The 10,921-nt window shown below is 45.7% G+C and overlaps 1 protein-coding gene across 9 annotated transcripts in view; it reads right to left on the reverse strand.

Moving 5' to 3' along the window:
* ZZZ3 (zinc finger ZZ-type containing 3) overlaps nucleotides 1-3,922 on the reverse strand; it is a 120,749-nt gene extending 116,827 nt beyond the window's left edge. For 4 of the 9 annotated variants that reach the window (XM_075936298.2, XM_075936297.2, XM_075936293.2 and 1 more), the window contains exon 1: nucleotides 3,744-3,922. The gene's annotated coding sequence lies outside the window, so the exon portion shown is untranslated. Of the gene's footprint in view, nucleotides 1-3,305; nucleotides 3,666-3,743 lie in introns of those variants that run through there. The other 5 variants (XM_075936300.2, XM_075936299.2, XM_006129566.5 and 2 more) reach the window with 4 other exon arrangements.
* Between the last annotated feature and the right edge of the window lie 6,999 nt (nucleotides 3,923-10,921).

The raw sequence follows: 10,921 nt of genomic DNA on the forward strand, positions 1-10,921 counted from the left end.
TATAGCTATATAAAACTTCCTATAAAACATTATTTATAAGCAAGTTCTCATAAGCATAATGCAAGATTGGTGCTAAAGCAAATGCTGCCAACTTTAAAAAACTACTCATCTCAGATGAGTAAGCTTTCCCTAACAAATCGGAGGACCTATAGCATTATTCTACAGAACATAAGTCTTTAAAACAAATTATGGCCCTTATAATCATAAGGACAACATTCTAGATTTGAATAAAAGTAAACCAATTAAATGCCACAAAAATGGAGGCTGTGGAAAGAACAGAGACTTCTACTCAGCGTTGTGAGTACTGTGTAGAGCAGGAGGTGGGCAATAATTTTAGATGGGGGGGGCCACTTCACTAATTTTTGAAGTGGTACTGGGCTGCCCCAGAAGAGGCGGGGCCAGGATACCTCCATGCTCCCCCTCCCACATACCCTGACTGGCCTGAAGGCGAGGGAGCACGTGCAGTTTTTGCCCCCATCTGAGCCCCTAGAGAAAACTGCCAGCTGTTCTGAAGAGCTGGCAGTTTCTTCTAGGCCAAGGGTGGCCAACCCATGGCTCGCAAGCTGCATGCGGCTCTTCCCTCCCAAAAGTGTGGCGCGTAAAGCCTCCCTTGCGGCTCACGTAGCCCCTCCAAATGGCCCCTGGCTTCCTGTGCTCACCGAGGCAGGGGAGCTGTCCAGCAGCGATTCAAAATGGCATCTGCAAGATGGCTTCGGCTGGCAGGAGCCTGATGCTGCCAAAAAGCCTAAGCCTGTGTTTTTTAAAGGGGCAGCATCTTTTTTTGGTTTGTTTTTTGCTCAACAATTCTGGTGCAGCTCTTCTCATTTTTTCCACCGCTGTTTAAGCTCTCTTTGTTTAGTGGGTTGGCCACCCCTGCTCTAGGCACCTGTCCGGTTACAGGGCAGGAGAAGACTTCACCAGCTCCCCTCACCTCCAGGCCAATCAGGGCCCAGAGGCAGGAGGAGGGATCCAAGTCTCTCGCTCCCTGTCCCCACCCTGCAATTTAAAGTGCTGCGCGCCCTTGACAGGTTGGAGGAAACCTCATGCACTCCCTACCCGAGCCCTGCAAGGAGCACATGGCACTTTCACTCTAAGCGCCACATGCCCCTTGCAGGGCAGGAGGAGACATCACACACTCCCCTGCCCCCAGGCCAATCAGAGCCCGGGGGCGGGAGGAGCACGCAAAGTCTTCAAATTCTTACTAACCAGATGCTCATACAAAATAGATACTCTGGGCAGACGGGGAAGGAACTCTGACAGAAATCAAAGCATCTTCCCATTGTCCAGCAGGTGGAATGGACAGACTAGATCTCTCAATAGAGCTTTGTCCTTAGGCATCAATGATAAAGATCCTTCTTCCATACTTAACTCTGTAGTACATTTGGTGTTCTAGATAAGTGTCTGGTAAATTTTTCAGATTTTGCAAATGTTTAATATCAGAAAATCTATTTAAGCTTAATTAGTCCTTAATAATTACACTATTTGAAATAATTATAATACTTAAAGAAATATACATTTTATACATTACCGAGGCAAAATAATTAACTTCATTTTTAATTACAGCAAAAGAGAACTCAGAATGGTGACAATTACAGTACTGTACTAAATTACTACTACACCCACTTGAAATAGAAACACACTGAAGGATCATATTAAAAAAATATATTCCTATCTGAGTCCTAGTCTGCTACTACTTACCCCAAACATAGTTGCACCATTCAATAGAATGAAAGAATGTATTGTGCAAGGGTTGCAAGATACAGCCCAAGATTGGGCCCACAAATATTTCCTTTCAAAACTACTTATTTTATAAATCTTGGAAGCAACAAAATGAAAAGCCTTCATGTGTAGCAGGATCCAACTTGCTCCAAGTCATACTGACAAGACAGAATCTGGACTCCCACTGAAATCAAATGGAGTTTTGACATTCATTTGATGGGGGCCAGGATTTCCTCAGATATCTGCAGCAGAACCAAGATGACCTTGGTCTCCATGCTCTCTATCTTGTACTTTGTGAAAATAGCAAACATCTTAGCATATACTTTTCTACATAATAAAATATGTAAAACTATTTTTTTCCCACTTCAAGAGCTTAAACACATCAGAAGCAAAAACTTGGAAAAGTGAATAATAAACAAGATTAAACTAACACTACTAGAAAAAACACAAACAAAAAAAGTGTGCTATCAAAAGCTTGCCGACTGAATATCTAACTGGAACTAAATAATAAACCAGAATTCTACCAGCTAACATAAGTTTCTCAATAACTGATATGCTCCATAAATCCTGGCTTAAATAAGTGTTACATGTGCAGAAATGCCAGGAGTTATGTGGACATTCAGAACTATAACAAGGCATGTCGCAATTCTAGCAAAGAAGAACTGTCAAGGGAGTAATGGGTAACTAGAGATGAAACATAACAGGGATGAAACAGGACAAGAGTAGGACCACATGCAAAACCCTGTTTATATTAAAGCAATAGGGACTACTGTAGATTTGGAATGCTTGGGACTACAGACTATTATTTTCTTTACTATCCAATAGTAGTCACAACGTGAAAGGCACTTTTCAAATATGAGGGAAAGTGTGTTTCAGGTACAGCCATCCACAGCAGTATAGTTAGAGGGGAGGTCATTTCTGCAGTAACTAGGACCTCTGTCCAGTCTATTGAGACTTTTCTCCCTCACCCATCACAATCATGATAATGACACACAACCTATAAACTAGAAGTAGAGGGGGTGCCCTCAGAGGCATCACAGTGGAAACATGCAAGGAGCGCATGAATCCAGGAATGAAGGACAAAGTGGGGTCACCACCTGAAAGAACAAAGCAGTGCTGGGAGCCAGGTCGACACAGGGGAAGAGCATTACTGCAGGTTCTGATTTCCAGCAGCGACCAGAGCACGTAGGCACTTTGTAGAGACAAAAGAGGTGTTTGGGGTGCGTAGGGCACTGCTCAGGGAATGGCCCGAGATGCTACAGGGCAGGGGGGCATGGTAAGAGCCCAGCAGGTCTGGTTTGTCCGAGCACAATGGGAGGTGCTGGGGCAGGCAGGGCTGTCTGAGAAAGTTATCGGGGCAAGGCGGTGGGGCAGGCAGCAGGAGATGCTGGGGGCGGGGAGGAGAACAGCCAATAAGCCACAGGGATACGGGGGGGCAGCACAGGGAGAGCAGGTGAGCACATATGCGGAGCCACAACGGTTGCCACACAGGCCCAGCGGGCGCCCAGCCCGCCCCCGTGAGCTCGGAATCAAGTCGGGTAGGAGGAGGCTGGTCCCAGGGTCCCCGCCCCCCGAACCCCAGTTACCATTACCCAGCAAGCCCAGCGCCGCGCCGCCATCCTGCTGCCGGCCATCTCCCACGGGAAATGCACAGCCTCGCGAGAACTCCCTCACTCCCCTTTCCCTCCTCGTCTCATGCGGGCCCCTCCCCCACCACAGCTGCGCTGGGAATCAACATGGCGGTGGCGCCGCGCACGTGTCCCGACCCCGCAGCAACCACCTTGCACCCGGGCGCGCGCGCACACGCACGCACGCACGCACATGTACACGCACGCGACAGGAGGGAGGGAGGTGGAGCCGATGCGCAGGCGCAAGAGTTGCCTTGCCGATCCGGCCCCAAGCTGTTGGGATTCGAACGGGGCGCGCTGGTCACGTGGGAATTTCTCCCTCCTCTCCCCCCCCTCCTGCGGGCGCCGAACTCGGCATCATCCGGGTCCCCCCTTTCTCTTGTGCCTAGACCTCACCTGGCTCCCGCTATCTCGCGCGCACGGAGCCTGCCGGCAGAGGCGCCGCTTCCCCTGCTCGTTCCCTCTGCGCCGCGCACCAGGCAGCGGCGGCGGCGGCTTCGCTCCGCACAGCGCCTGCTCCCCCCTCAGCGCGGCGGCGGCGGCTCCTTCCGCTTCCTTCCCCTCCCCCCGCTGCAGCGGGGACCAGCTCCCTGCAGCTCCGCCTGCTGGTCGCTGGGGGAGGCGGCCCGTCGCAGCCTACGCTCGTGGGGTGAGGGCCGGTACATGCCCCCGGCGCAGCTGGGGCGCGAGGCGGGACTCGGCGGCTCGTCTCCCCGAGCGGATATTCCCTGCCGGGGGGGCAGGCCGGCCGGCTCTGCCCACGGAGGCGGGCCCCGGGCCGGGCCTGACTTGGGCCATGCGAGGTGGAGATGGTGGAAGCAAGAGGTGCGAGGGTCGGGCCAGAACGGGTGCGTTCCCCGCTCTCTTCACCCGCCCCCCTCCAGCGCCTGCAGGCCCACGGCCCTGCCCGCCCCAGCCCGAGGACGCGGTGCCAGCCGTTCCCCAGGCAGGCAGCTCTGGCTCCTGGGCTTCTACACTGTGTTGACCCTTTGTCATAAGCACGTGACCAACTTTTGGGGTCTTGCAGGTTTGTGTCCGTTAGAGAGAGAAATTGATGGGCCAGGTATATTTTGGCCCACCCCTGTTGGCTTCCCGAGGATGTACAAAGCGTCCTGTTTCCCAGGGTTGTAGTAGTAGAAAAGAGTAAGGGAGTTTCCTTGCTCAGCAATCCGCAAGCCTGCCTGTCCAGTCTCTTCTCTGCTCTAGGAGTTTTGTGTGTCTGCTACTTCTCAGGGCCACTTCTGTCCCTATCTGCTGGCTTTCTTCTCCATCTGTACTTAGCTTGCTCCCCTAGCTTCTGCATTTGCTATAGTATCAGAGAACACATCATTCCACGGAGGTTAGCTTCTGCACAAGCATTTGCCATATGGCCCATTGCTTTGGGCAGTGTGGTAGCTATTTTTTGCAACTATGTCACTACATAAAATAGCTTCATTGCTCCTTTCATGGAGCCTGAAAAACGGGTGCTTAGATTAAAACTAATTTGTGATTGTAGCTGAAAGACCCACTTGATGGGAGCCACTAAACATCTTTCCCGCATAACAATATCATCTTTATCTGTGACCTTTTCCAGAACAAGAAGGTTAACTTCATCACTACTCACAAAGAACAATAGTTCTGCATCCTGTCCCTTCATATGGTATCCAAACTGATATTCCCAACCTTTTCTCCAAGTTATTTTCAATCAGCTCCTATCTGATGGAAGTCAGTGAAAAATCTCCAATGGGAGCTGTACCTGTTCTGTGTGTTTTGCATCTAAGGTGCTGTCTTCAGGCAGGTCTGATGTAACTTTTATTGATCTCTTCTATAGTTGCAATTAATTACTTTATAAAATGTTAGCAGAACACTACATTTAGTCTGTAGAGTTCTTTGAGGGGGGGTCAACAAATGTGGATAAGGGGGATCCAGTGGATATAATATACTAAGATTTCCAGAAAGCCTTTCACAAGGTCCCTCACCAAAGGCTTTTAAGTAAAGTAAGTTGTCATGGGATAAGAGGGAATGTGCTTTCATGGATTGATAACTGCTTAAAAGACAAGAAACAAAGGGTAAGAATAAATGTGAAGTTTTCAGAATAGTGAGAGATGACTAGTGGTGGCCCCTAAGCATCGGTTCTGGGACCAATCCTATTCAACTTATTTATAAATGATCTGGAGAAAGGGGTAAATAGCGAAGTGACAAAATTTGCAGATGATACCAAACTGCTCAAGATAGTTAAGTCCAAAGCAGACTGTGATTAGGTAACGAAATGGCAAATGAAATTTAATGTTGATAAATGTAAAGTAATACACGTTGGAAAAAATAATCCCAACTATACATACAACATGATGGGGACAGATTTAGCTACAACTACTCAAGAGAGAGATCTTGGAGTCATTGTGGGTAGTTCTCTGAAAACATCCACTCAGTGTGCAGTGGCAGTCAAAAAAGAAAATGTTAGGAATCATTTAAAAAGGAATATAAAATAAGACAGAGAATATCTTATTGCTTCTATATAAAACCATGGTACGCCCACATCTTGAATACTGCATACAGATGTGGTGCCTCATCTCAAATGAGATATATTGGCATTGGAAAAGGTTCAGAGAACAGCAACAAAAATCATTAGGAGTTTGTCACGGGTCCCATATGAAGAGGGATTAAAAAGACTTGGACTTTTCAGTTTAGAAAAGAGGAGACTAAGAAGGGATAAAATAGAGGTATATCAAATCATGACAAGTGTGGAAAAAGTGAATAAGTAACATTTATTTACTAATTTCCATAATATAAGAATTAGGGTTCACCAAATTAGATTAATAAGTAGAAGGTTTAAAACAAACAGAAGGAAGTTTTTCTTCACTCAGCACACAGTCAAACTGTGGAACTCCTTGCCAGAGAATGCTGTGCAGACCAGGACTTTAGCAGAGTTCAAAAAAGAGCTAGATAGATTCATCAAGGTTAGGGCCATCAATATCTATTAGCCAGGATGGGTAGGAATGGTGTCCTTAGCCTCTGTTTGTCTGGAAATGGATGACAGGAGAGAGGCAATGTGATGTCCTGTTGCATTCACTTCCTCTGGGGCATCTGGCATTGGCCACAGACAGGATACTGGGCTAGATGGACCTTTGGTCTGATCCAGTATGGTCATTTTTATGTTCTAAAGAATGCAAATAAGTATGGTACTTTACTAGTATCACACCACCTCTCCATGAAAGCTGTCCACTTTACAACCAGAAGCTTCTACTTGGCATTCCTGGTTAATCCCAGGTTGATTATATTGCAGAAACACAATATAGAAATTAACAAATGTGGGGATTATTATGTTGGAGTAGAAGCAACTCAATAGATAGGATGCAACAGGGTTACCACTTAATGCCAAATTTCCAAACATCTGAAATCCAGTTAGCATTGTGAAAATTAGTATGTCAATTCAAGACCCCAGCACAGAATTTATGGTGCAAATAAGAGGTCATGATGACTGCCCAAACCATCTCCCCAAACAAGATATCCGTTTTTAAAACTGAAAACATTTTGTTTTTGTTCTGGGGTCAGGTAAAAAAGGGGTTTAAGGGAGAGCAAATTTGATCATTGAGCAAGGAAGAGGGTCAGAACTGATAGTCACTGGGCTCTAAGGAGAGCAATTCCTAGCATCACACCACTTACTGCTGGGTAAGTCCTTGCCTCCCCATCTTGACAGGGTTTGCTTAAAGGGGTCATTATCCATTCAATTCCAAGATGATGCATCTTCAAGGACAGGGCAGAGGATTGCCCTTTTCACATGGCTAACATTGAAGGTGCTGAGCTGTGGTCCTTTTTTCTGTAGGCTAGGTTTGGAAAGAAGCCCCATCCACTAGTGGCAGGAGTTCCCTCTCTGGGGAAGATGTAATATATGAGAGCATTCTCTATTGTAGGAAGACTCTGGTCTCTGAGGGAAGAGTTGTTGTAGGCCCAACCAAATGTATTTTCTTGGATTAGTGGGCCCATGAAGAAGCATTTTATGTGATATGGAAGATGGTTGATCCTCAAAGAAGGAAATGGGATGAGCTGAAGACTACAAAAGAGAATGGAGTGGAATGGTTCTTGGACCCTCCAAGAAGACACCAAAATTAGCACTGGGGGGGCGGGCAGTAGGGTCTACTCAGCAAAAGGAGAGGAGTTGGGCATTCAGGGATGCAAGGGTAAGAATAGCAGAGGGATTGGATCTGCATCAGGGGAAGATAGACATATAATGGAAACTATGAAGAGGATCAGGATTGTAGCTGAGGGAGTAGAGAGAGGAGTATGTAGGAGAGCCAGAGTGGAAGGAAGCAATGTGGGGGATGAAAACAAGTCAAAGCTTCCAGTCTGATAGCTAGATAAAAAAGTCTCTGAAGGGGGTTTGTATAAAAAGGAGTGGCACGTGGGACAGATTTCTGACAAGCAAATCATTAATAACCACAGTATTCCTCTATGGATTTGAAGCAGGGTGATGGAGGGGCCATCTCTAACTCTGCTGTCTCTATAGCATTGGTCCTAGAATGAACAGAGGCTACAAGTAGGGACTTATGCAAACATTGTCAGGAAATGCTTCACTTCATTTTCTGCAGTATGATATTGGGACATTTCTGTGGCTTTTTGGCCCTTTTTAGCTCCTCTAGACCAGTGGTTCTCAATCAGGTGATTAAGTACATGTTGCTCTTGGTGCTAATGTACAGTAACCTTGTACCCCATTTAAGAATGGGAAAGACAAGTTTAAAATAACTAATAATTTCGTTAGCTTGCAGATCTTGAAAGGAATAAAGCCACACTTGCTGTAAGCTTTAAAACAATATATATTAAACCACTCATTATACTGGTTTGGTTTTTAAACCAGTCCAAATAAAATGAACAACTCCTCATTGAACTAGTAGCTATTATACATTGATAAATACATCTTTCCCCAGCATTTAGATTGAAGTTGATGTCCAGAGGAGACTGCTGAACCACTGTCATTCCTGTGGCAAAACTTCCATTTGATTTCAGCAATGCAGATTTGGGTCATAAATATTTTTTCCTTATTGGTAGTGCATGATCCCTTTCACAGATGCACCATGTCAAGATAGTTGCAATGTGGGTGCTACTTAAGATGCTTTCTTCTAATGCTCATTCATGAAAATTTTCAGTTACTGATCAATATTCTTTCTTTTCAGAAGGAAACTATTTTGAAGCTGCCTTGTATTTTGGCCCCCTCCTTTGTTAAAGTTACAGCAAGGGTGGCTTGATTCCTTTCAAGATATTTCACATATTGAAAGAAAATAAAATACACAAAATGCAATCTCCACCATGTAAAACACTGAGAACAAATTATTTCTCATGATTTTGTAACCATCTAGATAACTTTGGAGATTCCTAGAGAGACTTCCCCTTAGCCAGCAAGAGCTAAGTGCAAATCCTCAGCTATTGTTCCCAATGACTATGGAACCTTCCTTTTCCAATGTTTTCCAGTGGTCATGCCTATTTTTCTGTTCAAATACCAGTAAAAGGGATAATAGGCATGATTTAAGTGACATAAGTGATCAGACAGAAAGTCTGTGACAGAGCTGGGAATTGAACCTTGGTATCCAAGCTGACTGTCTGTCTTAAGCACATATCCAAAATTCCTCCCCAACTACAGATCTAATATTGATGCTAATTATATGTGCTCCAAAGACAAATCATCCTTTAGAACAGCGCTTATAGTTTGCATCTCTATTAACTTGAGGTTGTAGTATTTATGGAATTAATAGCCCTTCATACTAAATTTACTTCAATTTACAGTTCCATAGATGGGGATTTCTACAAGAGTTTGGGATCAACAACCTTCCTCACTGAGGTCTATTGAGCAGATCTTTAGCCCTCTCTCTGGTCAAGGTAAAACCGAAACAATCTTCCCCTTTCCTGCCAACTCTCATATATAAACCCAACAATATTCAGGTAGCAGCTAGAAAGTTGCCATGAGAAATCAGATATCGCTTTCAAGCATGCTTTGGTGCATTAGAGTTCTGCTCTTTCACAATAATTAGTAACAATATTATGCAACGTATTAGCTGGGCAACAGCTCAATTTAATAACTAAGGCTATGTCTAAACTGCCAAGAAAATTTGGAAAAAGATATGCAAATTGTGAACCGCAATTTGCATATCTTTTTCCGCTTTTTTTTTCCCAAAAGAGGCTTTTCTGAAATTTGGGGCCAAATTTTGGAAAAAACTCATCTTTTGGAACATCCCTTATTCCTCTCACCGAGAGGAATACAGGGATGCCAAAAGTACATGTCCGCTTTTTTGGAAACTGTTCCGAAAAAGCAGACGCGTTCCTTGGATGTGGCAGAGCTTTTCCGGGATACTTCCGGTATCCAGGGAAAGCTCTACAGTCTAGACATACCCTCAGTCTCTAATTTTCAAAATTAGTGTCAAAACTTGAAATCAGATGCCAAAAGGTTGACTTTCAAAATACTACATATCAGCCAATTTTAGGGAATCTTCTGCCTACTTGACGTTGAAATTTAAACAGTTGATTTTTTGGAAAAAAAAATCTCTCTTGGAAATATATTTGCTTTTGTATGTATTGTAAATGGAGATGTGGATGGTTAACCAGCAGGGGCTGGAGTAGTCCCCTGCACCCACTGTGGGTGGGAGAGCGCTCTAGCCTGGCCAGAGCATGGCTGACCCATCCCTGGCTGACCTATCCCAGCACACTGCGAGCAGGGGCACTCCAGCCTGGCCAGAGCAGCCCCTGTCCGCAGCAGGGCCATCCTATCTGCAGAGGGCCTGGCCTGGCATGCCAGTCCATCTGCTGAGGCCCACTCCAATCCAGATGGGCTGGAGCAGCCAACCTGCATGCCCCTACTTAATCCATACACCAGTTCAACATAACATTTAACCGATTAACTAATTAATTGATATTTTGCATCCCTAATTGTTTTATGTAATGAAACAATTATGTAAGAGATTAAAGTAGGAAGATTTTAGTTGAGATAAGAAACATTCTTAATATAACAGCAATTCAACAATACAACACCTTCGCACATGAGTTCAAGACGCTATAAATAGGCATATTTAGAGATAAGACTAGGGACATGAAGCAAATGCTTATCACATAGTCAACACACTAGTCGACTAGTCGCTTCCCCCTGCCTTGCTGCTTCTATCAGAAAAAGGCAGCAGTCGGAGAGGAAAGACGAGGGGGTGCTTTAAAGCAGCAGCACCACATGGAGCCTGGAGTCTGATACTTTGAAATGCTGCATGCAGTTTGGGGTCCCAAGCAGGTCCAGGCTGCACACAGCCTTTCAAAGTGGCAGCACCACATGGAGCCTGGGGTCTGCTGCTCTGAAATACTGCAAGCAGCCTGGAGCCAGCTGGGAGTCCCCAGCTGGCCCTGGGCTGCCTGTGGCATTTCAAAGCAGCAGACCCCAGGTTCCACATGGCTCCCCCGCTGACCCTGAGCTGCATGTGGGGCTGCCGCTTTGAAATGCTGGAGGGCGCACAGGGTCAGTGGGGGACTGCCCCTGCTGGCACCTGCTCCCCACAGAGCTTTCACCTATGAACAACTCTGGAGCTGTTGCTACACTTCATAGGCGGAGGCGCCCTTATTGATTAATT

The sequence above is a fragment of the Pelodiscus sinensis genome, chromosome 9, assembly GCF_052426305.1.
Source record: "Pelodiscus sinensis isolate ZL-2025 chromosome 9, ASM5242630v1, whole genome shotgun sequence".
Taxonomy (NCBI): Eukaryota; Metazoa; Chordata; order Testudines; family Trionychidae; genus Pelodiscus; species Pelodiscus sinensis.